This window comes from Mus musculus, chromosome 1 (genome assembly GCF_000001635.26).
Source record: "Mus musculus strain C57BL/6J chromosome 1, GRCm38.p6 C57BL/6J".
Lineage (NCBI taxonomy): Eukaryota > Metazoa > Chordata > Mammalia > Rodentia > Muridae > Mus > Mus musculus.
The window spans coordinates 50,900,463-50,922,651 of NC_000067.6; the positions used below are offsets into that span (position 1 = coordinate 50,900,463).

At 37.8% G+C, this 22,189-nt stretch overlaps 1 protein-coding gene across 1 annotated transcript in view; it reads left to right on the plus strand.

Annotated features, from left to right (window-relative positions):
* The first annotated feature begins 220 nt into the window (after window positions 1-220).
* Window positions 221-22,189, plus strand: part of Tmeff2 (transmembrane protein with EGF-like and two follistatin-like domains 2) — a 286,588-nt gene continuing 264,619 nt past the window's right edge. The window contains exons 1-3 of the mRNA XM_030255650.1: window positions 221-320; window positions 12,326-12,410; window positions 13,769-13,866. The gene's annotated coding sequence lies outside the window, so the exon portion shown is untranslated. The remainder of the gene's footprint in view (window positions 321-12,325; window positions 12,411-13,768; window positions 13,867-22,189) is intronic.

Here is a 22,189-nt window from a genome sequence, read left to right on the forward strand (position 1 = left end):
CTTCCTCATTATCTCAGACTTAGCCACATCCCAGCAGCCTGCACTGCACTGCGCAGACGCCATGCCTTGTCAGCTCCCCTGAGGTGTCATCACTTGCTGTGAACCAATGGACTGCTGTTACGTGACTGGGGTGATTGGGAGGAGTCATTAGGGTATTTAAGGCACGCCCCGGGGTTGTTCCTGCATTGCAATGTGAAGTGTTCCTGAATAAACCTGCTTGAAGAAGGACAACTGGTGTTGCATCTTTCCGGCTGGTCAGGGTGGATGAGGCAAATAACTGAGTCAAACCAGTCAGCCAGAGTTCAGAAGAGCTAGGAAGGGTAAGTTTATTCAGTAGTAAGCCCTCAAGATGATAATTGCAGCTGGCAATAAAAACTACTTACGTATGTTTGAACATATTTATGACATGTCTATCATTATAGAATAACTTGAATTTCTTTTCATCATCCCAGTGTCTGAACACTGAGTTCTTCTCATCTGGCTTATAATGTAATACTATGTAGTAAACTCTTTTTAGGTGGGTGAGTATTCTTTACTCTTTGTGTTATGTCATTTTTAATAAATTATAATGAAGACATTTAATTAGCCATTATTTTATGTTGCAATGAGTGAAATATTCTTTCATATTGTGTATATGAATTACTCACTAAACTTGTCTTTATAATCACACTATTCAAGTTTTTATATATGGGAAATCCAAAATAGAAACAGATTAAAGTCCTTGATGAAATTCATACAACTGCTAAACAGTAGAACTCTTATTCAAACTAAGATCATGAAAATCCTGATAATTATCTAAAAATGGTAAAAGTGGACAACAATTTTACAAAATTTACTTTTCAACTGGTATGAAGATTGTATCTAGATTGAAATCTTCAAGGTTGATATGTTTCCAATTGTATTATTGTTTCTAGAGTTACTATTTTAGTAATTTTCTTCAACTGAAAAGAATCACTGGCAAATCAAAAACTGGTATTTAAGATGGCTTCAACATTAGCCTTCTGTTTGGGGAAAACAAACTAATAAATCTGCTATTTATTGAATAATTACTTTTTGTTCTAAGCCACTTAATATGTAATCAATGTATCTAGATATAAATGTCTCTTATTTCCTCTGTTGAAGCAATGAGATGAGAGCCTTACCCAAGCTTTATGAATATATGACTTGGGCTAAGTCGAGAACACATTGATCTAACTATCCCAAGGCCTAGGCCTCTGTACAATCTAATCTGTTAGCCTGACCCTGAAGGCTTCAGCTTGCAGCCTCTGTCTGCTAAGCTAGGCCTAGAATGTTTTTAGCCTCTGAGACTTACTGCTAAATAAACTCACTCTTTCTAGCTCTCTCTAAACTCTGACTAATTGTTACAGCTCATTTGTTCTGGCTCAAACTCCTCACCAAGCTGACTGATTTAAATTGGTTTCTCTTGGCTTCTGACTAAATTGCTCTGCTTGGAAAGACTGCCCCTGAAATCTTGGAACTGAACTGTTGTAAACTGAACTCTAGTCTCTCACCTTCACTGCTCTTTAAGTAGCCTCTTTTTCTGTCCTTTCTTCTGATAGAACAGACAAGTCGCATCTCTCAGTCATTCTGTCAAACCTTTCTCTGATTTGTTATTTTATCAGATTTATCACTTAGACATTATTGTTTGAGATTAAAGGTATGTACTAAGGGTGTGTCTGCATTCCAGTGGGATCATATATTTCAATGTGATCTCTTGCCAAAGCAGCCATGTTACTGGATTAAAATTCTTCTACAGGTTTAAGCAAAGGGATAAGTGTGTGTTTTATGTCATGGTTTGTAATAACTATTCTTGTTTGCTTGCTTTTTTTGTTGGCTGGGATATTTTTTATTAGGTATTTTCCTCATTTACATTTCTAATGCTATCCCAAAAGTCCCCCATACCCTCCCCCTCCCACTCCCCAATCCACCCACTCCCACTTCTTGTCCCTGGTGTTCCCCTGTACTGAGGCATATAAAGTTTGCACAACCAAAGGGCCTCTTTTTCCACTGATGGCCGACTAGGCCATCTTCTGATACATATGCAGCTAGAGACACGAGCTCCGGGGGGTACTGGTTAGTTCATATTGTTGTTCCACCTATATGGTTGCAGACCCCTTCAGCTCCTTGGGTGCTTTCTCTAGCTCCTCCATTGGGGGTCCTGTGTTCCATCCTATAGATGACTGTGAGCATCCACTTCTTCTGTGTAGCCTGGCTGTTCTGGAACTTGCTCTTTATACCTGGCAGGCCAGGAACTCAGAGATTCACCTCCCTCTGCTTCCCAAGTGCTAGGGTTAAAGGCATGTGCCACCACTGTCCAGCCATGTCCTACATTATAATCTACAAAATAGGGCATAAGATTTTTTAAATGTCAAAAATAAATAATTAAGGAAAACAAGAAATAGGAAAAACTGACTTTACCTATTGCCATATGTGTGATGTATATTCATGGCTTAAGAAAAGTAATTATTAACCTTTGGTTTAGTTCACTTGAAGTTACTGCTGCCTCACTTGGTGGCAATGAAAGTATTTTTCAAATGCTTGGTGATTGCAGTTCACTATATTTGATTCTATCTGTACTATTAGAGATGGCTTTTGTATCCATGATATATGTATGAAATGACTAAATATCTCCTATTATTAGATTAAATGAAAGCAAACAGAGTGCTGGAGAGATGGCTCAGTGGTTAAGAGCACTGACTGCTCTTCTGCTGGTCCTGAGTTCAAATCCCACCAACCACATGGTGGCTCACAACCATCTGTAATGAGATCTGATGTCCTCTTCTGGTGTGTCTGAAGAGAGCTACCGTGTACATACATATAATAAATAAATAAATATTTTTTGAAAAGCAAATAGAATTTTTCATTATTGACTTTTGAAAAATACTTTGTCACTATTTATATTCATTAGCTAGGGATAAGTGGTACAATCCATTCCTAATGTAGAAAAGTTCTAAGATGTAAATTTTAAAGTTATTAGTACAATAGCAGACTATGTATAGTAGAAGGGGAGTAAGAAAAGCCTGTGAAATATGAGTGACACTTTAAAGCATGTTGCTTACTTGTGCATTTGCATTAAAATTTACAAAATGTTGATAAACATACAAATTGCTACCTAAAAATAAAATAATGAGGTCATAGAAATAGATTTGATACCCCTTTACATAAAAGTAGAAGAAAATAAAGAAGAAAGAGAAAAAGTCATGGATTAATCTTCAGAAACTAATCTTTTTTTATTAGATATTTTCTTCATTTACATTTCAAATGCTATCCCCTTTCCTAGTTTCCTCTCCGAAAATCCCCTACCCCTTCCCGCCGCTGCCTGCTCCCCAACACACCCACTACTGCTTCCTGGTCCTGGCATTCCTCTATACTGAGGCATAGAATTTTTGCAAGACCAAGGGCCTCTCCTCCCATTGATGGCCAATTAGGCCATCATCTGCTACATATGCAGCTAGAGACAGGAGTCCCACCATGTGTTTCCTTTGATTGGTGGTTTAGTCCCACGGAGCTCTGAGGGTACTGGTTAGTTCATTTTGTTGTTCCTTCTATAGGGCTGCAGACCCCTTCAGCTCCTTGGGAGCTCTAGCTCCTTCACTGGGGACCCTGTGTTCCACCTCATAGATGACTGTGAACATCAACTTCTGTATTTGCCAGGCACTGGCATAGCCTCACAGGAGACAGCTATATTACAGTCCTGTCAACAAAATCTTGTTGGCATATGCAATAGTGTTTGGGTTTGGTGGTTGTTTATGGGATGGATCCCCGAGTGAGACAGTCTCTGGAAACTAATCTTATGCTCTTGTTCTCTTGCTCTCTTGCTCTTGCTCTCTCCTCTTGCTTGTGCTCCCCTGTCTCCCCATTTCCCTCCCTCCTCTCTCTCCATATGCTCATGGCCAGCCTCTCCTCCTCCTCCTCCTCCTCCTCCTCCTCCTTCTTCTTCTTCTTCTTCTTCTTCTTCTTCTTCTTCTCTCTCTCTCTCTCTCTCTCTCTCTCTCTCTCTCTCTCTCTCTCTCTCTCTCTCTCTCTCTCTCCCCTTCCTTCCGTCCCTCCCATCCCTTTCTCTCCATTTCTCTGTCTCTACTATCACCTCAACTCCCCTCCCCATGCCCTAAATAAACTCTATTCTAAACTTAAAATAAATAAATAAATAAATAAACAAATAAAGAAGCCTTATAAGAAGTAGAAAAGTGACCCTTTCCTCACAGGTGTATTGAATCTGTGGCTCTTATACTCTTTCCACACCCTCTTCCTTGATGTTCCCTGAGCCTTAGGCCTAGGCTAATATTGAGTTATGTCTACTAGAACTGAACCCACCACTGTCAGTTCTTTGCATGTTGACAAGCTTCCCCTCTCTCCTCTACTCCAAGTTCCTCCTGCCCCTTGCCTTACTTCCATTCACTCCTCCCGTTCTCTTCAGAAAAAGGCAAACCTCCCATAGGTATCAAACAGCCATAGCATATTAAATTACAATAAAACCAGGAGGGCCAGGAACCAGAGGCTGTATTACCCAAAGACCTAGGATAGAAGCAAACATTACGAGAGAGAGAGAGAGAGAGAGAGAGAGAGAGAGAGAGAGAGAGAGAGAGAGAGAGAGAGCATTGTTGATAACCTGCCATACTCATAGATTGGTACCTAGCCCAATTGTCATCAGAGAGACTTCACCCAGCAACTGTTGGAAACAGATGTAGAGATACACAGTCAAACATTAGGCAGAGCTTGGGGAACCCTGCAGAAGTTGGAAAGGAAGGAATGTAGTAGCCAGAAGGGTCCAGGGCACTACAAGACAACCCACAGTGATCAACTAACCTGGGCTCATAGGGGCTTACAGAGACTCAACCACCACTAGGGAGAACACGTGGAACTGACCTAGACCCTCTACACATATGTTAGGCTTCAGTAGAAGACTAACATAGCTAACAATAGAAGAGGCTATCTCTGACTCTTTTGCCTACCTTTGGGACTCATTCCTCCTCCAGGATTGTCTTATCTCACCTTAATAAGAGAGAAGGTGCATAGTCTTACATTACTTTCTTAATAATGCAAAAAACATAAATGTCATACCCTAATATTTGTCCAGGCTTTAAGAAATAAAGCAATTTCAATGATTAATTATGAATGAGTATACTGTTTATACATTGTTTTCCTCGTGTTCTGATTCTTTGGCTCATTTGAGTAAGGACCATGTTCTGAGAGTTTACATCATTTTAATACTGCATATAGTGAAACTTTTAAGTTAAGTACATAAAGTTAGGACCTTTGAGACATGATTAAGATATTTGAACAGAGCCCTCATCTATAGGATTAATGCCAACATAAAAGAGAAGCAGGCATATGCCTGACCCTTCTCTATGTAAGGATACATCTATATAGCACCCTGTGAACTGAGAGGATAGCCCTCCTAAGACATCAAACCTTCCTGTGCTTTACCTTGGACTTGGCATCTTCCAAATGAATGTTAAAAAAAAAAAAAAAAAAAAAAAAAAAAAAACCTTGTTGTTCTTTTTGTTTGTTTGTTTGTTTTTTCTTTCAAAGTTACCTAGTCTATGGCATTTTGTGATTGGATTCAGACTAGACTGGAATAATTTCATTCTTTGGATGCAAAATTTTGTCAAAGTTAAATAAATACTTAGTTGAAATTATTGGCAAAGATAACCTCAGAGAAGACCCAAGAGCTTACATATTCTGAGACATAGAAAATAGACTGCATTGGATCAATACAGTACAATTAGTTCACTGCTTAAATTTTTTTTGTCCAACTTCTGTCACCAACAACAAGACAAGCATCTTGACCATTTTTTTTTTTAGCATAAGTGACTTGACTTTCGTTTGTTTTTATTTTATTTTTCTTTTCAGTACTAGATAATCCACAGCCTGGGCAAGTACTTTACCCCTGATCTCTATTCTCATCACAGGTATCTTCACATGTACATAAGAGATTATATCCTACTATCTCTGTTAGCCTTTCCATATAGCTTGAGCTCTTCCTGCAGCAGTATTTCAGTGAGCAATATGACTATGAGTCTTTCTGTGTCATTAGAGATTCTACAGAAAATAATGTAACACTAGGAGCCTTCTCTCTTATGAAGGTGAGATCAGACCACCCTGGAGGAGGAATGGGTCCCAAAGGTAGGCAACAGAGTCAGAGAATCATCCTGACCCAAGGTTGGTTGCAGAGCACTGAAATGCCTCATGGTTGATCCTCACCAGGTAGCATCTAACCACATCAATGGATGTATTATAGGTTTTCTCTGGGCTCATGAATCTGGCCAAACAGCCCCATTGACCTCCGGAGTCATAATTTCTACCTTCGACACTGCTGCCTACTTTGACACTGGGAACAAGCAGGAGACAGGGACCACAAAGTCCCTCTGAGCCAATACAGGATCAGTCCTCATTCTCTAGATGATGTGTGGGAAGAAAGTTGGAGTTCCAGTGAAGTCCAGAATGAACACTGCTCTTTGGATTCCTAAAGGAGTTGTGTGTGTGTGTGTGTGTGTGTGTGTGTGTGTGTGTGTGTGAGAGAGAGAGAGAGAGAGAGAGAGAGAGAGAGAGAGAGAGGCAGAGACAGAGACAGAGACAGAAACGAGACAGAGACAGAGACAGACAGAGACAGTCAAAGATATGGGTATCTATGTAAATATATCTTGGAGAAGGGATTGATTATGGTAACATTGTTTTGCTAAGTGTTTGATGATAGAAGATAAGAACTAAGTGGTATGTACAAGTGTGATAGTTCTAAATATAACAAGGAAAAATATCACGGTTCCCGAAATAACCAAGACAAGAAACTGAGAAAGAATAAGGGAAAGAGCAAAGGGACAGATAGTTAGAGATTAGGTTCTCTCCAGCATCCTCCCAAAGCCACTACTAAAATTATAAAAAGTTGCATGTGTAGATTAGCTAAGAAACATATAAAGAAGTTGAGTTCTAAATCCTTTTGTCCTAGGGAAATCAGACACCACTTGGAAACTCCGCATCAGAGAGAGAGGGAAAAAAGCAGAAAGAGTAAGATCTTGACATTTACAGAAACTCTGTGGAAAGCTTTGAAGTCTATCACAGAAGTTAGAGCTCAAGCCAAACACAGAACGAGAAAGCCCTGCATGGCACCTGGCTTACAGTCCTATACTGTGAGAGTTATATCACTCTCCAGCTGGAAGCCCTTCAGGTCTCTATTGTCCACTTTCTAACATCCAAATCTTTACCATGAGGGACAGGAGTGCATGCAGGCCAGTGCCTGTGTGCAGGTTAAGGCCTGTTCTCCAAACAACATCACTGCTCATCTTTTGCTAGGCATTGAGCTCCTTTAAGTATACTACCTCTGTGTAAATACTCATCTGAAACTTGTTTGATTGTTTGGTGGTTGTTGCTGTAAGTGCTACTCTTTCTTCGTGAACATGGAAAACAGGATCTCAGCTTAAGTTTATTTTTTCCACTGGTGTTTGAATTTAGGGCAGAGACCCAGGGGTGGAACACAGAGGTGCAGAATCTCCCATTTCCCTGACCTTAAACTCTCTAGAAAGCTGAAGATGACCTTGCTATTTTGAGATGTGATCCCCCTGCCTGCCCCCCTCTCTGGAGTGCTGAAATTTCTGGTATATGCCACCATGTACAGTTTCTAAAGTGCCTTCGTCCAAACCAGGTGAGATCTCTAAGAAAACTACAGAGATGCATTCTTACCCTCCTAGATAAGAAATAATTTGTAAAACATTTAAATGCTTAACTTCTTAAATTTGTTATTCTCTCAAATTTTCTGTTTCTCACACTTTCAGAGTGTTCTTCCTTCTTGATATTAAGTTCATCTTTTCTTTGCTCTGAGCAGTAAGAGTACATGTCACTTGTTTTTTATTGTATCACCAATTTTTAGCAAAGTGACAGGAACACAATAAATTAAAAAGGAGAGAGAAAAGAGAGAGAAAGAAGTACTGGATGTCAATGATTCCAAATCTTAGGAAAAGTCTAAAACATTAACTACAGGTTCAAAGTTAAACTGTGACAGGCTCATTCATCATCCACAAAGCAGTCAAGTTCATTAAGTGATAAAAATGTTAATTATGTTACTAGTTGATATCAGTGACCTAAATATAGCTGTCACTTTCTATCACTTAGCATATAAAAAAGAATTTCATTAATCTAGTCATTACCCAAAATTACTTTCTGACCCCCAGTTCTCTCTGATCATTTAGGCTAGATTTCATGATTCATTACTCCATTGTTTTCCTATTGGAAAAATTTCAGAAGCCCCAAAATTTGCCTCTTTCCTCCCTCATGGTCCATTTTAGCTCAGCAGCATCAATAATCACTTTAAGATATAATTCTGAGCCTGGGGAGGATTTATAAAGCACTGTTCAAACAACCGTGAAAACCCAGTCTGATGCCAGCAATTGTATAAAAAAGTAAAGACTCCAGCCATGACACCCACAGAGCCCAGGTAATGAGAGCCATACCTGCCCTGCCAAGCTCTGCCTTCTTTCCTGTCTGCTTCCTGACCTGGGGCAGATCAGAAGCCCCACACACATACCCAACAGCCTGCCTGTCTCCCAAGGAGGTCTACAGTAACAAGGGACACAGCCTGCCTGTCTCTCAGGAGGTCTGCAATAACTAATGACAAGGGGCATTAAGGGGTAGACACCTTAACCAGGGTCACAGTCCTTCCCATTTGCACCTCCATCTACAACTGGGACAGATTCTTCACCTGTAGCCCAAAACTGTCCTGTCTTCCAGGAGGTTCTCCCTGGCCAGGAACATAGGATCTCTGCCCTAATCAGGGACACAGGAGGCATGCTCTAACTAGAGATACATAATACTACCTCCCACAAAAAAAATAAAAGGAATGAACAATCATCTCTCTTTAATATCTCTCAACATCAATGGACTCAATTCCTGAAACAAACAAACAAACAAAAAGGACACAGGCTAACAGACTAGATATGTAAACAGGATCTTGCACTTTGTTGCATACAAGAAATGCACCTCAGTGACAAAGCCAGAAAATACCTCAGAGTAAAGGGCTAGAAAAAAGTTTCCCAAGCAAGGTCCCAAGAAACAAACAGAAGTTGCCATTCTAATACCCAGTAAGTTAGATTTTCAACCAAAAGTTATCAAACAAGATCAGGAAGGACACTTCATATTCATCAAAGGAAACATCCATCAAACTGAAGTCTCAATTCCCCAAATGCAAGGGCACCCACATTCATAAAAGAAACTTTACTAAAGCCCAAAACACACTTTGAACCTCACACTTCAACACTCCACTCTCACCAATGGACAGGTCATTGAAACAGAAACAGTGAAATTAAGAGAAGTTATGAACCAAATGAATTTAACAAATATCTACAGAACATTTCACCCCAAAACAAAAGAATATACCTTGTTCTCAGCATCTCATGGAACCTTGTCTAAAACTGACCAAATAATAGACATAGAACACTCAACAGATACAAGAAGATTGAAATAATTCCATGCATTCTATCAGAACACCACAGACTAAGACTGGATTTAAATAATACCAAAAACAACAGAAAGTCCACATACTCATGGAAAATGAACAACACTCTGCTCCATGATAACTTGGTCAGGGAAGAAATAAAGAAATCAAAGACTTTTATAGAATTCAATGAAATTGAAGACCCAACATGCCCAAATTCATGGGATACAATGAAAGAAGTGTTAAGAAGAAACTTCATAGCATTAAGTATTTTCATAAAGAAATTGCAGAAATCCCAAACAACTTAACAACACACCTGAAAGCTCTAGAACAGAAAGAAGCAAAGACACCCACAACCTACAGGATAGGGAAAGAAATCTTCACTAACCTCACATCTGATAAAGAGCTAATATCTAAAATATGTAAAGAACTGAAGAAGTTAACTTAAAAAAAATACCCTCAAACAACCCAATCAAAAAGTGGGATATAGAACTAAACAGAAAATCCACAACAGAGGAATCTCAAATGGCTGAGCACTTAAAAATTGCTCAAAGTTCTTAGTCATCAGCAAATCAAAATGACCCTGAGATTCCACCTTACACCATTCAGAATAGCTAAGATCAAAAATTTGGGTGACAGCGTATTTTGGTGAGGATATAGAGAAAGAGGAACACTCTTCTTCCGTTGCTGGTGGGACTGCAAAGTCTGCAGTTTCCTCTGAAAATTGGAAATAGTTCTACCTGAAGATGCAGCTATACCACTCTTGGCTATATACCCAAAAGATGCCCCACCATGACACAACAACATGTGTTCCACCATGTTCATTGAAGCCTTACTTGTAATAGCCAGAATCTGGAAACAACTTAGATGTTCCTCAGCTGAAGAATGGATACAGAAAATGTGGTACATTTATACAATGGAATAGTACTCCACCACTAAAAATGAGAATACTATGAATTTTTAGGCATGTGGAGAGAACTAGAAACTATCATCCTGAGTGAGGTAACACAGACCCCAAAGGACATGCATGGTATATACTCCCTTATAAGTAGATATTAGCCAAAAAGTATAAAATACTTAGGATACAACCCACAGACTCTGAGAAGTGTAACTGTAAGAATAGGGGCCCAAAAAAAGAATGCTTCAATTCCACTTAGAAGATAGAAGAAAATAATTATGGGAGGCAGGGGGATGGAGGGACCTCAGTGGGAGAGGGAAGGGGGAGGGGAAAGGGGGAACAGGATCAGGTTAGGGAGGGGGGACAGGAGAGAAACCTAGAGGTCCAGGAAAATGAATGGAAATATGCAGCCTCAGGAGGTGGGGGGGGGGGTGATCCTCTAAAAAATACCAGAGACCTGCGAAGTGAGATACTGTAAGGAGTCCACGGGGTGACCTTAGCCAGAGGGAGCTTGAAGAGTGTACCTCCAGTAGAGAGATGGTGTTATTAACCCACTCTCAAAATATCTGACCCAGAATGCTTCCTGTCTAAAAGAACTGCAAGGACAAAAATGGAGAAGTGACTGAAGACCAGAGTCTAGCATAGATGTCCTCTGAGAGATTTTACCACTAGCTGACCGAGACAGATGTAGACACTTACACCTAACCATTGGACTGATGTCAGAGACCCCTATGGTTGAATTAGGGGAAGGATTAAAGATGCTGAAGGGAAAGGTGACACCATAGGAAGACCAGCAGTCTTAACTAAGCCTGACTCCAGGGAGCTCCCAGAGATTGGGCTACCAACCAGGCAAGGGCTGGTCTGAGGCCCATGACACATGTATAGCAGAGGAATGCCTGGTCTGGCCTCAGTGGGGTCCCAGGGAAGGGGGAAGCCTGGTGGAGTGGGACACCTTCTCAAAGACAAGGGGGAGTAGGAGTGGGATGAGGAACTGTTGGGGGGGACTAGTAAGGGGGCAATAGCTTGAATGTAAATTTTTAAGAGAGACCAAAAATTCTCTGTAAGACTTGAGTACAGAACATTAAGCCACAAGGCTTGTTGTGATTTCAGTACCCTCTGTGATCTGTCATATCTGATTCTGTTTACCCTCTATTCTCATAACACTCAGCCATTCAACTTGTGCATTTATTTAACAAATGCCTCTGAGTGTGACGTGGGTTAGACATGCTTCTCATAATGGGAAAGGCAGAAATCTCTCCACTATGCTGGTTTGTCAAAGGAAGCTACAATAAGTCTCTTTATTTTGCCTCCCAATTACCAACTTCCCTATGAACTCGATTCCATGAATCCTACTATAGACAAGTCGTCAATGGGTATTCCACTCAAGACGTAATAGATATGGTTTTTTAAATTCTATTTTATTATTATGTGTTTGTGTGTGACTTGTGTGGGAACATACATATAAATGCAAGCATCCTCAGAAACCAGGGAATGTCAGATGCCCCTTGTGCAGGTCAGATATTTTGTCACAGGCTGTTGTGACCTCCCTGACATTTGTCATCAGGCCATAACATAAGCCCTTGGCAAACTGTGCTCTTAACCACTGAGCAGTCTTTCCAGGTCATAGGGCACATTTCCACTTTCTTTCTTTGATTCTCTTCAAAGCCTGTAAACAGTTTTGAGTTATAATTGCCATCTACCTAAACATTAGTATTTTCTTTAACCGCTTTTATTAATACATCTTCAACTCTATCTGAGCAAGATATAAGACTAAAACAAGGATAATATAAAGTTTTAAGAAAACCTCCAAGTTTAAAATAGTGATTAAAAATGACTATCTGCCAGACTTCAAATCAGGGAAATTTTCTCTGTGCTCCACTTTGGTAAAGCAGGACACTATGTTGCTTCTCCATGGAAACTTTCACAATTTGAATGATATATTTGTATAATGACTTTTTAAATGGTCATCTTTGGTACTAAACCCATTTTTTTTTTTTTGCTAGTTTATCTTGTTCCTAGAAGCATTACAGAGATTACAGAGGTGGATCGGGCCTAATTCACCATTCATTTCTCTCTGTGAGGTAAAGGGTAAGTGTAATCCTAAAACTGACACCTTTCTCTCTCTCTCCCTCCCTCCCATGTGTGTGTGTGTGTGTGTGTGTGTGTGTGTGTGTGTGTGTGTGTGTGTGTAATCACTATGGGATTATGTTTGTAACTATGTTACTGTATATGGGACAACAGCATAACAAGAAGAGCTTACTAACATACTAGTTTGCTAACAATATGACAGTATGCGAAATACAGAAAATACTTATCAACTGTGCTTAATCAGGCAACAGCATAGTCTTCCGTCCATATAGTGTAAAACAATAATTTAAGACTTTCATAATTCTGTTATTTTATTGGTCTAATGACTATTTCTTAATTATGCTCTAGCTTAGTCTAGAAGATTAAAATAACTAGATAGTGTTTTTTAAACTCACAGCATGATATGAAAAACAGAAGTAAGAATGGATTTTGAGAAGAATACAAGTCTCACACAGAGACCAAACTTGTTTCCTCATTTCCCTTTTGTTATTAAAGGTGTTCCTTTAATTCACTTATAAGAGCATTAAATGTTCTTTAACAAATCATGGAATCAAGACAAATATGCAGAGTTACAAGCTTGACAGGTGCTAAGCTGTCTGCACCTCTGCTGGCGATAGTCATCATTGCTAGATTCTGAGATATTGTTTGCTCCAAAATATTAATATAAATACTTCAAGTGGTTTAGTAAATTTAAAATGGTGGATAAATGTTAATTTTGTCAAGTTGTTTGTATTTTTAAATTTAATGTTTTATAGCTACAGAACTGGATAACATGCAAAATGGAGCACAAATGATAATATGTATACTTTGATACGGATTTTTTTTATATGTGTAAAGAATGCTTTTCCTTTCATGTTTAAATTAAGATACAAAAATACTAAATGGAAATAATATACCAATATGTTTCTTTGTAACAGGATATGAATCAATTTGTTTTTATATTCTTTTTCCATTTCTCAATGAAAGCCTACACAATTTAATAATACAGAACTCTTTTTCATCAAAAGTTCAAATTGTATTATAAAAATATAAAGTAAGCCACTATCAAATTCTTCCTTTGTATTTGTGTACACATTCTGAGTCTTTTTACATGCTGTGTATATGTGCATGCATCTGTGTGTGTATTGTGTGTGTCTTTGTTGTGTGCATGTGTCCCTTTGTGTGTGTTTGTTTTGTATGTGTGCATGTATCTGTGTGTATGTGTGTGTGTGTGTGTGTGTGTGTGTGTGTGTGTGTGTGTGTGTGTGTGTGTGTAGGGGGAAAGAGAGAGAGAGAGAGAGAGAGATTTGCATGTGGAGACCAGAAGCACCAGTTGAATATCTTCCTTTATTAGTCTTCTCCTTATCTTTTGAACCAAGGTTTCTCACTGAATTTGGAGCTTAATCATTGACCCACCTGGCTGTCCAGTGAGCTCCAAGAGTTCTCCCAGTTCTGCTTCCCAGTGTCTCGATTACAGGTACAAGCTGCCATGTTCAACATTTCCCACAGATATTTAATATCTGAACATAGATCCTCATATATCCTTAACACTTTCCCCACTGAAAAAACTTCCAGACCACACCCAGATTTCTTTCTTTTTTCATAAATGAGGGATATAATATGGTTATTGTGGTGACATTATTTTCCTTAATAGTAATAAAGGTCTATTCATTAAATATAGTAACTTCCCTAAGATTCACAGATTGCTTGTAGATATTCTTTAAACTTTCTGAAACTATGAGTAAATATATTATACTATTAGATCTTAGCACTTTTATCGGAATAGTCATAGATAATATCTATGCTCTTCCCAACAATGTGATACCCTAATATATGTAAATATATAGATATAGATATATGAAGAAAAGGCTTATAAATCTATACTTAAGTACTTAATGAAGTTAATGATATTTCAAATTCAACTCAGCAAAACTGTCATTATAAATCTGAAGTAAAAAAATTATACATTTAATATTTATATATTTTAATTAATGTCACTTATTTCTTTGTGTTCCCTATAGAAGGATTTTTAACATCTACACCATACAGCTTTGTCTGAGGGCAGACTCACAATTGTTTGTAAGTGTAGATCAAGGGCATCCAAAACCACTTATGGATTCTATACTTTCTTACATGCACATAGTACTTATCCATACAAGCACTACACACACATACGCATAAATACAACTAAAAATTTTCCCCCTAAGACATACTGAAGTAAGGTTTTACTGACTTTACATACAGAATACACATTTTAAAACAATTGAGTTGACTGCCACTTCATAAGTGCTATTTTAGATATGTTGAAATGATTATTCGACTTGTTTAACTTCGCATAAAATTTTCTTTGAATTTGGAGTAAAAAGAAGTATCATTAAAAAGTGAACATCCATATTAAATGTTAAATTAAGATGACCTGTATTTCTCAACAAATAATGTTTTTTAAATGTGATTCTCATGAAATGTAACTTTCTTGTTTTCAGTATGTTTAGGTATAACCCAATAATACAAACATGGATTATACACAGAGATGAGAGCACTTTAATGCTTTGCCAATAAAAGAATCCTGCATCCTCCAATAGTTACCCATCAATCAGATGCCACTGGGAAGATAATGTTTCATTAGAGAAGAGGAACTTGTTAGAGAAATAGCTTATTCTCGTGGACTGTAAGCCTATTAATGCTGTAAATTTATCTTCACATGTGTCATGTAGGATGCATTATCAGCCATTAGATGCAGGTATAATCTCAGCATTAATGGGACCATTGTTGATATCTTTTACCACAATATCCTCCCAGTCATGTGCACTGAACAGAGCTCTTTCATCTAAATGGTAGGCTGCTTTCAGTGATACACAATTAAGAAATATGCTGTTGTGTAGCATGAAAGTATAAGCCAAATGCGGTGTATTAGCATCTATATCAGGTATAATTTTGTGTGTAGAGGGATGCGTGCCACAAAGAAATGATTGCTCACTTATACATGCAGTTTTAGAAACCAATATTTATAATATACACAGGAGACCTCTCTTTCAGCTCTCTGTAGTTATAGTGACAACTCCAAAGGGAAGCTCACACCACCAGAGCGTTGGCAGGCAGGTGGAAGCACTAGACATACCTCAAAGTCTTGCTTCTCGAGTCTCTAAAATGAAAATGTATATGTCTAGCAATGCGCATAAGAAATACTTAGATTTTTGTAAGAAAACAATTGATGTGTGAATATTATCAACATTGTTGTAAATACATAAACAATCTGCCTACCAAAGGGATATAGCAAGCTGCAAAATTAACAAGTTTAGCACATTGATTAATGACATCATATTGCCTTCCTCACTTGTTCACTGGTACAATACAAATATAATAATGCTGAAGTTAATTATAAAACACATAAAAATATTTCAAGTCTCTAAATTGAGGTCATTAACTTCATTAAGGGGATCATTATTCAATATTTCACCATCATCAAAAATAGTTGATATGCCAGCAATTTTTATGTCAGTTTGACACAATGTAGGGTCACCAGAAGTGAGATGAAAACAAATCTCTGTTTAAGACCTGGCTTATGGAAGCTTGTTGGACATTTTCTTAATTAGTGATAGATATGAGAGAGCCCAGGCCACTGTGGGCAAGTGGTCCTTGGTTGTGAAAAAAATCTGGATAAGCAAGCAAAATGGAGCAAGCCAGTAAACAGCAAGTTGGTTCAATAATCCGTTGTCTCTCTGGCTCCCACCCCTCATTACCCTTCTGGTTTGTGTCGTGTTTTATTTTGATGCTTACACCCTGCCTTGTCCAATTTTAAAACAGCAGATAGTAGCATTGCAAACATCACTGCTAATTGGGTTCTGGTTCAGTACCACGCTGTCCCCAGTATAGAGGCTGAGTACTTTAGTGACATTTCTTCATTAAAAAATAAACCAGGGAATGTGGAAAAACTCTGCTAATTAAGGTCAAAGTCTACCATTCACTGGGTAGCCTTCTGGGGCTTGGTTCTATATGGCAGACTCCCTTCATTGGGAGAGTTTCTTATTCTTTGACCTTGCCTGGGGAGTTCAAAAACCCCCACACCTCTACGTGCTGAATGTCATATAGCCTTGGTTAAGATTACAGGTTCAACTTCCTTTCTCACTCAGCTAGCACCTGAGATTCCTGAAATCCTTCTCCATGCTAAGGAGGCATTTCATTGCCCTAAGCACTCAGCCAGTGACCTTACCTTCCTGGGTATTCCTTCTCCTAAGAAGCATAACCTCTGGTTTACTCTGAAGTGTATCTCCCATAGCCATCATCAATAAAGCAATATAAACAAGCAAAGATCATCTTAGGGAGCTGCTTCATTAGCACAGGAAAAGTCTTTGCCTCACAATCCTATTCATGAAGAAGACTTTTCTCTTCTGCCCCTCCAGTACTCAGTACTTGCTTCCAATCAGACCTGATCCCACTTGTTCTGGGCCCCACCTTCCCCTTTCAGCCTGGCATGAGGACACCCAGAAGGGCACGGTGGACACTATTTCCTGACTTCCTCTCCCGGTGGTATATTAGTGGCTACAGGCTACCCAGAGCAGAGACAAGGAACCACAGAGTATGTCCCAGACCCCACTGTTTCCACTTCAAGTTGGTGTGTTGCAATGTCTGATGGCCCAGTGGGAAACACAGGCTGTGAAGTCTTCATTCCAGCCTTTGCCCTGCACCCTCTGTGCTGGCTTGCTAGGAGTGCCCAGAGAATCCCCAGCAGAGAGGCAGACCATGTGACACCCCTCCATGGCTTCCGCATCAGCTCCTGCCTCCAGGTTCCTATTCTGGTTTCTTTCAATGATGAACAATGATTTAGAAGGCCAAATACACCCTTTCCTACCCCAAGTTACTTTGGTTATTATGTTTCATAACAGTAGTAAAACCTTAAATAAGACAATGGATTATGAAAAATCACAATCAACCAATATTAAACAAAATCAATCAATATTAAATAAAATTAATCAATATTAAACAAAATGACTTGTGTCTGTGGGTTTTTTGTTGCTTTTCTGAAAGTCACAAGTTCACATTTTAAAATTCAGATATACCAGATGTGGGAGTGGCACACATCTGCAATCCAAGTTCCTAGTAACTCAATCCGGAAGAGCTAAAGACCAAGGTGGGTCTGTGATTGATCCATAGAAAGTTCCAAACCTATCTGAGCTAAAATGTGAGATAGTATCTTCAAGGTGCAGTGGGGGAGAAGTAATTTACAATGTCACTAGCAAAACACAATTGTAGTAACTTACATTTTAAAAATATCGTCAGATATTGACTTAGAAATGCAATTGCAGAGTGAGGGAATGGGGGACTAGTTCAGTTGCCTGAAATGGGGTCACATGGCTTGTGATTTGGATTCCAGCAGCAAGGACCAAAGAACACAAAGTTCCATTGTCTTGCACATACCTTGAAAATGATAAATAATAACTGAACAGGGGGGCCCTGTAGATCATAATCATATTAACCCTCATGATATACCTGTCAAATTACACATGTAAATAGAATATCGCTCACTAAAGCTAGCTTCAGTTTCAAGCTCAGGACCAGAACTTGGAACTCGATTTTCCAATGCAAATTCAATGGCCTGATCACTACTCTGAAGCTGATTTGGTTGACACTGGCAGTTCATACTCCTGTCTCATCATAATAAAACAACAATCATTTTAAACGGTATGTTCAAATTGTCTATAGCTGATGTGGCAATATGTAACTTTGTAGGAGCAATATTTTCGATGCCTATACCTGTGTGGTAATTAACACTGTTCTTTGAATGAATAATACAAGTGACTATTCTGTCATGATAATTAAACACCTCTTTGCATTTAAGCACACAGTAGAGAAACTAATATTGCATTGCAATTTGGTGTTATTATTAAGTATTTTATAATCATAAAACTTATAAGAAATTATATTTTAATGATAAGATTTGCATGTAAGTATATGCGAATTAAATTGACAATATATTTCCAATATTTCCATGATTATGTTCAGCTTAGATATATTCTTCACAAAAAGTCATTAAGATTAAAATGTAAATTTTTTTTTGCCAGACAATTTAATATTGACCCCTCTAATGGAACAGTCTCTTACTTGCTGTGTTGAGGTTTTTGTTGGACAATAAGATAAACATTTTTTATTAGAAAGAATATATACCACATAGCATTACTGTATTAGTACAGTGTTCATTGCAAAATAAAGCTAACAAATAACAAAATAAAGTTAACAAATAATGAAATGAGTAAATTCTTCGATGTCTAAAGCAGCATTCTATTCAGTCAAATGACTTAGAGTTTCTTTTAGCTATTTTGGAAATTAACAAAAAAAGAAATCTAAAGATAAATACAAGAGAGAGGAAGAGATTGTGTGAATGTTTTTACTTAATGTAAATCATATATTTGCAAAGAAAAAGAATGATTTCCTAGAATTAAAAGTCTTTGAAATTTACTATTATTTGACTGTTGTATCTAAAAAGCAAACTTTTATATGGCAGGCAAGGCTTTTTGTAATATAATTTGGAGAACTTACATAAAACAAATAAATTAGTAAATCTCTTTTCTCCATACTTAAATATACTGACATTTAGAACATTCATGATTTTGTAATAATACACAAATAATATATGGCAGATATCTGCTACAATTAAATCCAATTATAAACCTATCTACAATTAGAATGTCAGAGATTCAAAGAAAATGAATAATGTGGACAAAAGAAAATTCAAATATCTGAGGTTTACAAAACAGTGCCAGGGTGGAAACAGGAGAGCTCCTTTCCTTCTGTTGATTTCCAATTTACAAATTTCAATTATTTCTGACATGTCTCTGTTCTGCCCTGAGTGGCAGCACATAGTCCCTCTTTTGTGGTGTGTGACTCTTTCTTTGCTGCACAAGTATTAAAAAAAAAAAAAAAAAAAAAAAAAAAAAAAAAACTACTACTATCTGACCAAGAGAGAATATTGAAGCTCAGATGAGAAGCTAATTGGCATTCCCAGGACACAAGGCTTCTATCATCCAGAGCAACCAATTCAACTCAGATGTTGTGTGTTCCTGGATCCTGTCATGTGAAATCAGAGTCTTCAACAACCCTGCCAGTAAGAAAGTATGTATGTGTATTCTATAAATAGATAAACGTAAAGGTACAAGGATCTAATGCCGTATCATCTGATACCATCAACATCTGACTTTTTGCTAGAAACACTGCTAAGGAAATTAAAATAATTTAAAGTTTACATAGCATGACCTGGAAGACAGTACTTTAAAGATTGTGTCAGCAAAAGCTGATACTTTAGTCATGGTCCCAAAACATCCAGAGCAGGGGGTATATTTCAGAGAAGAGGGCCCTGGGAGACTTACTGTACTAATACTGACAATGCACCTGACTGTGTGCAAGGAAAGTCAGAGGGGATGAGCAGTACTCTCCTCCAAAGTGTTCAGATATTTTTAAGAGGTTCCCTTCCTCTAAACTGTTGCAAGACAATAATGTTAGCATATGGAAATCTGCTGCCATCGTTTATTTTAAGGTTCTCCTGCTAAAAGGGATTCCATCATCAAATAATATTGAAAATATGGATTCAATAAAGTTAAACAGGTGTTTGAATTTATTTTATGTACTTAGATTTGATAGGACCACAGGGTTCCACAGAGTTTTGAGGTGGAAATGAATGTAAGGAAGCTACAAGATAGGAGTGTATGGCCAGTCCCAGTTTCCTTCTATGACAAAAGGCAGCCTCACCTTTTCATTCCTCCCTCTACTTCTTCTCTCCCTCCATTTCTCTCCTTCTCTCCGTGCCTTCAGTCCAATACAGGGCTTGAGGGGAGTTAGGCAAAGTCAGAGGACATTAGTGCTCCAAGTACCTCATTTACCACTTTGGAAAAAGTTCAATGGGAAGAATGACTGAGATTTAATTTTGAGAAATAAATGGATATAATGTTCAGAATTTAAAAAGACTCTGGTGCTAATAACACAATCTGAAAATAATTACCTTTTGTAGTCCTTTTCACAAAGCCAGAAACAGATCTAGTAGAGTCCAGGTGTAGCCATGAGTAGCAAAAAGCATGTATATGAGAACAGTTTTATCTTCTTCTGACTAAAATGAAAAGATTGTGCAATGGTCTTGAAAACAAAAGTCTTACAGTAAGTCCGAGAGTAAGGCTGCCATTTAAATAACAGACACTAAATCCAATTTGAATTTATAAATACAAAGATACCAAGTCTTATTGAGGTGGCTGTTGCTTTTAACTCTTTTGAAATTCAATAGTAGTTGTTCTTGTTCTGTAAATTATTGGCAAGCTAGTTTCAAACATCATCTGTTTCATATTGCTTTCATTAGATATTGCTATCAGAAACTATTTTTGTGAGACATATTTAAAAGCCTTAACTAGAAAAAAAGCCACTTATTTGCTTCTCCAACGTGGATATGTGGATACTGAAGAAAGGTTCACTCTCTCCAAGACAGGGTTCAGCCAAAACATGATATTAAAACACCAGGAGAATTTCTTAAGTGCATGCCAATATTAACTCAGAGTTTCCAAGAGCTGGGTGGAACTGTTAATCAATCTATTTTAATTCCCTAGACAGTTATGATGTAAAGTCATGACTGAGGCCCAGTGACCTAAGACTAAACTATTCCCCCAGTACTAAAATTACAAAGCTAAATTTTAAGTATCAAAAATAACTAACAATACAAGAATTGAAGTTTAGGGAAAATTAAACGTTATGAAGTTGTTTGTAAATCACCTATTGAAACTTACACAGTGTTAACCAACTGTATAAAATAGGGAAAATAGCAAATACAACTACTTTTGTTTTGTGTTAAAAGTCAGTAAGAAATGAAGACAGCTTCTGGGACATGCCGGTAGAATTTGATCTACAAACACAGCTCCATTAGATTTATCATAAGATGAAATTTTAATATGTGCTTTTCATGTTCCTGTTATAGAAATATAATTCCTATCTGAAGTAGACTGGAAATTAAATCACAAGATGTTAATATTGTACTCCTCTTTAATTGCTAGTGATCAATGTGCTTTGTACAGTATCATTCAGCCATAATCACTTCTGCTTGTATATAGAAAATAATATATCTGTACATTCATTCACAGATTCAGCTGTTCACCTACGTGTGTATGAATTCCCCTAATTCATTAAAGGTTTCCCTTACTCTCTAGAACATTCTTAGGAGGCATTATTACCTACATTTTGCAAATAAGAAGACTGCCTATATATATATATATATATATATATATATATATATATATATATATACATATATATATATATGTATATATATATATATATATAGTTACTAAGTTAGACGTATTAGCCACTTAATAAATTCTTGATGAACATGCACAAAACAGGTCTCATAGCTTCTCAGTGCACGGAGTTTAAGTCTCTGTTAACTTTTCTACCAAAACAGTGTGAAAACCTAGTGAGTGAACTTCTTTTACTCACGCTTAGGTGTATGTAGTACCTTAGTTCGAAAGCAAATATGAACACAGAATACAGAATCAAACTCCAAATTTTCTGATTTGAAAATTCTCCTGGTGAGATATGGAACTTATACTCACCCCCTCATCACATAACCATCTCTTTTTAATACAGGAAGCAATTACAGAAAACTATAAGCAATCAAAATGCAGAGTTGTGGTGCTCAGTCGCAATGGATACATTTACAAAGCAACTCCATCATCTAAGGCTCAGGCAACATGGCAGTAGAGGGGAGTGAAAGACTGTAAGACCCACAGGACCAGGGAGCTTTCTGTGAGACCATTTCCTAAAATTGCCAGCAG